Source organism: Stegostoma tigrinum, chromosome 3 (assembly GCF_030684315.1).
Source record: "Stegostoma tigrinum isolate sSteTig4 chromosome 3, sSteTig4.hap1, whole genome shotgun sequence".
Lineage (NCBI taxonomy): Eukaryota > Metazoa > Chordata > Chondrichthyes > Orectolobiformes > Stegostomatidae > Stegostoma > Stegostoma tigrinum.
The window spans coordinates 80,236,335-80,242,334 of NC_081356.1; the positions used below are offsets into that span (position 1 = coordinate 80,236,335).

The 6,000-nt window shown below is 53.6% G+C and overlaps 1 protein-coding gene across 4 annotated transcripts in view; it reads left to right on the plus strand.

The window, feature by feature from the left end:
* tmem232 (transmembrane protein 232) overlaps window positions 1-6,000 on the plus strand; it is a 132,964-nt gene that overhangs the window by 14,423 nt on the left and 112,541 nt on the right. The window lies entirely within an intron of this gene.

Genomic DNA, 6,000 nt, shown 5'->3' on the forward strand with positions numbered 1-6,000 from the left:
GCTGGGCTGGTTGTGTGGTGCAGTGGGGGGAGGGGACGAACTGGGCTGGTTGAGGGATGCAGTAGGGGAAGGGGAGATTTTGAAACTGGTGAAGTCCACATTGATACCATTAGGCTGCAGTGTTCCCAGGCGGAATATGAGTTGCTGTTCCTGCAACCTTCGGGTGGCATCATTGTGGCAGTGCAGGAGGCCCATGATGGACATGTCATCTAGAGAATGGGAGGGGGAGTGGAAATGGTTTGCGACTGGGAGGTGCAGTAGTTTGTTGCGAACTGAGCGGAGGTGTTCTGCAAAGCGGTCTCCAAGCCTCCACTTGGTTTCCCCAATGTAGAGGAAGCCACACCGGGTGCAGTGGATGCAGTATACCACGTTGGCAGATGTGCAGGTGAACCTCTGCTTAATGTGGAATGTCATCTTGGGGCCTGGGATGGGGGTGAGGGGGGAGGTGTGGAGGCAAGTGTAGCATTACCTGCGGTTGCAGGGGAAGGTGCCGGGTGTGGTGGGGTTGGAGGGCAGTGTGGAGCGAACAAGGGAGTCACGGAGAGGCTGGTCTCTCCGGAAAGCAGACAGGGGTGGGGATGGAAAAATGTCTTGGGTGGTGGGGTCGGATTGTAGATGGCGGAAGTGTCGGAGGATGATGTGTTGTATCCGGAGGTTGGTGGGGTGGTGTGTGAGAACGATGGGGATCCTCTTAGGGCGGTTGTGGCGGGGGCGGGGTGTGAGGGACATGTTGCGGGAACTACGGGAGACGCGGTCGAGGGCGTTCTCGATCACTGTGGGGGGAAAGTTGCGGTCCTGGAAGAACTTGGACATCTGGGATGTGCGGGAGTGGAATGTCTTCTCGTGGGAGCAGATGCGACGGAGGCGGAGGAATTGGGAATAGGGGATGGAATTTTTGCAGGAGGGTGGGTGGGAGGAGGTGTACTCTAGGTAGCTGTGGGAGTCGGTGGGCTTGAAATGGACATCAGTTACAAGCTGGTTGCCTGAGATGGAGACTGAGAGGTCCAGGAAGGTGAGGGATGTGCTGGGGTTGGCCCAGGTGAACTGAAGGTTGGGGTGGAAGGTGTTGGTGAAGTGGATGAACTGTTCGAACTCCTCTGGGGAGCAAGAGGCGGTGCCGATACAGTCATCAATGTACCGGAGGAAGAGGTGGAGTTTGGGGCCTGTGTAGGTGCGGAAGAGGGACTGTTCCACGTAACCTACAAAGAGGCAGGCATAGCTGGGGCCCATGCGGGTGCCCATGGCCACCCCCTTAGTCTGTAGGAAGTGGGAGGAGTCAAAAGAGAAGTTGTTGAGGGTGAGGACGAGTTCGGCTAGGCGGATGAGGGTGTCGGTGGAGGGGGATTGGTCGAGCCTGCGGGACAGGAAGAAGCAGACGGCCTTGAGGCCATCTGCATGCGGAATGCAGGTGTATAGGGACTGGACGTCCATGGTGAAGATGAGGTGTTGGGGGCCAGGGAATTGGAAGTCCTGGAGGAGGTGGAGGGCGTGGGTGGTGTCACAGACGTAGGTAGGGAGTTCCCGGACCAAAGGGGAGAAGATGGAGTCCAGATAGGTGGAGATGAGTTCGGTGGGGCAGGAGCAGGCTGAGACGATTGGTCGACCAGGGCAGGCAGGTTTGTGGATTTTGGGAAGGAGATAGAAACGGGCCGTGTGGGGTTGGGGAACAATGAGGTTGGAGGCTGTGGGTGGGAGGTCCCCTGAGGTGATGAGGTCGTGAATGGTGTTGGAGATGATGGTTTGGTGCTCGGGTGTGGGGTCATGATCGAGGGGGCGGTAGGAGGTGGTGTCGGAAAGTTGGCGTCTGGCCTCGGCGATGTAGAGGTCAGTGCGCCATACTACCACTGCGCCACCCTTGTCTGCGGGTTTGATGGTGAGGTTGGGGTTGGACCGGAGGGAGCGGAGGGCTGCCCGTTCTGCGGGGGAGAGGTTAGAGTGGGTGAGAGGGGTGGAGAGGTTGAGGCGGTTGATGTCTCGACGGCAGTTGGAGATGAAGAGGTCGAGGGAGGGTAGGAGGCCTGGGGGTGGTGTCCAGGAGGAGGACTTGTGTTGGAAGCGGGTGAAGGGGTCAGTGGAGGGAGGGTTAGGCTCCCGGTTGAAGAAGTAGGCGTGAAGGCGAAGACGGCGGAAAAACTGTTCTATGTCCAATCGTGACTGGTATTCGTTGATGTGTGGTTGTAGGGGGACAAAGGTGAGCCCCTTGCTAAGGACTGACCGTTCGTCCTCAGTCAGTGGGAGGTCTGGGGGGATGGTGAAGATGCGGCAGGGTTCAGTGTGGCTGTCTCCTCTGGGGTTGCAGGCTGTGGAGGTTGTGGGCGGAGCGATGAGGTCGTCGGCCGTGGGCGGGGTTCCGTTGGCGTCGGCCGTGGGCGGGGTTCCGTCGGTGGTGGGAGTGTCGGGGTGGGCGGCAGCAGCGGCTGAGGTGAGGGTGACTGCAGCAGCGGTCCCGGAAGTGGTGTGGCCGGCGGAGGCGGATGTGACGTCATCGGTGGGGTCTGCGGCCGTGTCCTTATGGTCAATGGCGGCGGGTGCATGGTGGGGGAGGGTCAGGGACAGACTCGGGATTTGGGAGGCGCAGGAATCTTCTTGTGGGTGGCAGGGGCCCGTGAGTTGGTTGTACTTACGATTTTTGGTGTCCAGTAAAGCTGAGTGGAACTGGGTGTTCAGTCTGTGGATCCTGCGGAGTATGAAAAACAGCAGGGGTCCTGTGCAGGTCTGGGAGAGGGAGGCTCTGAGCTGGGGCAGGCTGGATTGCAGTGCCTGGAGGTGCCGGCGCATGGCTGCGAGTGTCTGTTTCAGGACTCACAGGGAGAAACGCTGCTGAAGGGTCTGAATGTTCTGGGTGTAGAGGTCCCACAGCTAAACTTCTCTTTTGACTCCTCCCACTTCCTACAGACTAAGGGGGTGGCCATGGGCACCCGCATGGGCCCCAGCTATGCCTGCCTCTTTGTAGGTTACGTGGAACAGTCCCTCTTCCGCACCTGCACAGGCCCCAAACCCCACCTCTTCCTCCGGTACATTGATGACTGTATCGGCGCCGCCTCTTGCTCCCCAGAGGAGCTCGAACAGTTCATCCACTTCACCAACACCTTCCACCCCAACCTTCAGTTCACCTGGGCCATCTCCAGCACATCCCTCACCTTCCTGGACCTCTCAGTCTCCATCTCAGGCAACCAGCTTGTAACTGATGTCCATTTCAAGCCCACCGACTCCCACAGCTACCTAGAGTACACCTCCTCCCACCCACCCTCCTGCAAAAATTCCATCTCCTATTCCCAATTCCTCCGCCTCCGCCGCATCTGCTCCCACGAGAAGACATTCCACTCCCGCACATCCCAGATGTCCAAGTTCTTCCAGGACCGCAACTTTCCCCCCACAGTGATCGAGAACGCCCTCGACCGCGTCTCCCGTAGTTCCCGCAACATGTCCCTCACACCCCGCCCCCGCCACAACCGCCCTAAGAGGATCCCCCTCGTTCTCACACACCACCCCACCAACCTCCGGATACAACGCATCATCCTCCGACACTTCCGCCATCTACAATCCGACCCCACCACCCAAGACATTTTTCCATCTCCACCCCTGTCTGCTTTCCGGAGAGACCAGCCTCTCCGTGACTCCCTTGTTCGCTCCACACTGCCCTCCAACCCCACCACACCCGGCACCTTCCCCTGCAACCACAGGAAATGCTACACTTGCCCCCACACCTCACCCCCATCCCAGGCCCCAAGATGACATTCCACATTAAGCAGAGGTTCACCTGCACATCTGCCAACGTGGTATACTGCATCCACTGTACCTGGTGCGGCTTCCTCTACATTGGGGAAACCAAGCGGAGACTTGGAGACCGCTTTGCAGAACACCTCCGCTCAGTTCGCAACAAACTACTGCACCTCCCAGTCGCAAACCATTTCCACTCCCCCTCCCATTCTTTAGATGACATGTCCATCATGGGCCTCCTGCAGTGCTACAATGATGCCACCCGAAGGTTGCAGGAACAGCAACTCATATTCCGCCTGGGAACCCTGCAGCCTAATGGTATCAATGTGGACTTCACCAGTTTCAAAATCTCCCCTTCCCCAACTGCATCCCTAAACCAGCCCAGTTCGTCCCCTCCCCCCACTGCACCACACAACCAGCCCAGCTCTTCCCCTCCACCCACTGCATCCCAAAACCAGTCCAACCTGTCTCTGCCTCCCGAACCTGTTCTTCCTCTCACCCATCCCTTCCTCCCACCCCAAGCCGCACCCCCATCTACCTACTAACCTCATCCCACCTCCTTGACCTGTCCGTCTTCCCTGGACTGACCTATCCCCTCCCTACCTCCCCACCTATACTCTCTCCACCTATCTTCTTTTCTCTCCATCTTCGGTCTGCCTCCCCCTCTCTCCCTATTTATTCCAGAACCCTCACCCCATCCCCCTCTCTGATGAAGGGTCTAGGCCCTAAACGTCAGCTTTTGTGCTCCTGAGATGCTGCTTGGCCTGCTGTGTTCATCCAGCCTCACATTTTGTTGTTTTCGTGATATAATTCAGTATTACTTTTTCATCTGGCTGGATGGTTGATAGCTAAAAAAGATAAATTTCAAATCATTACTGAAAGGACAAATAAAAGCAAAATATTGCAGATTCTGGAAGTCCAAGGCAACATGCAAAACACTGGAGAAGCATAGCAGGTCTGACAGCATCTGTAGAGAGAGCAACAGTTAATGTTTTGAGTGAGTGATAATGGGAACTGCAAATGCTGGAGAATCCAAGATAATGAAATGTGAGGCTGGATGAACACAGCAGGCCCAGCAGCATCTCAGGAGAACAAAAGCTGACGTTTCGGGCCGAGACCCTTCATCAGAGAGGGGGATGGGGTGAGGGTTCTGGAATAAATAGGGAGAGAGGGGGAGGCGGATCCGCCTCCCCCTCTCTCCCTAGTTAATGTTTTGAATCTGGTTTGACTCTTCTTCAGAAAATAAAGTTTAGAAGAAAATACATGCAGAAGTTTACTGAGACATAGAATATTTTACTGAAGTAAGTGATGAAACAACCATGCTTTTAAAGGGAACACCTTGAATTTCAGAATTTGAAAAGACCATGTAGAAAGGACATGAATTGGTCCACATGATGCCTTTTTCAGGAGCTTGGTTCAAATTTTATGAACCAAATGACTGCATTCTGCACAATAAGGAATGATGCTATAACATTCGATGATTCTGTAACATAATTAACTTCTAAGTCTCTAATGTTGTTATAACATTGGGGTTAATTGGTTGGCTTTCAAAAACATAATGCAGTCGCAATGAACGGCTTCCCTCAGTGCTAAATGATTTTAAAATCATCTTGTGTAATTTATCTGGTGATGGTCTGGTTTGTAATATTGGCTGTCATTAACGTCCTCAAACAATTCCATCTTAACTGTAAAATGTCATGGAGTACACTGTATTCGTTTTATAAAATTATTTTGATTTCAGAGTTGGAGAGTTTGACCTACACGGGGAGGCTAAATAGGCTGGGGCTATTTTCCCTGGAACATCGGAAGTTGACTAGTGACCTTTATAGAATCTTGTATAAAATCGTGAGGGGCATGGATAGGGTGAATAGCCAAGATTTTTCCCCAGGGTGGGGGAGTCCAAAATTAGAGCACATAGGTTTAAGATGAGAGGGGAAAGATTTAAAAGGGATCTAAGGGGCAACTTTTTCACCCAGAGGGTGGTGCTTCAATGGAATTGGCTGCCAGAGGAAGCGGTAGAGGTGGGTACAATTACAACATTTAAAAGGCATCAGGATGAGTATATGAATAGGAAGGGTGGGCCAAATGCTGGCAAATGGGACTGGATTTCTTTAGAATATCTGGTCAATATGGACAGTTTAGACTGAAGGGTCTGTTTCCATGCTGTACAACTCTATGACTATGATTGTATATTATACGTAAAATAACTTGTGCTAATTATGAAGTTGAATAGTATGAATTCTCTAATTCTTCACTTGGACAGTATTTTGCAGAGTGGAT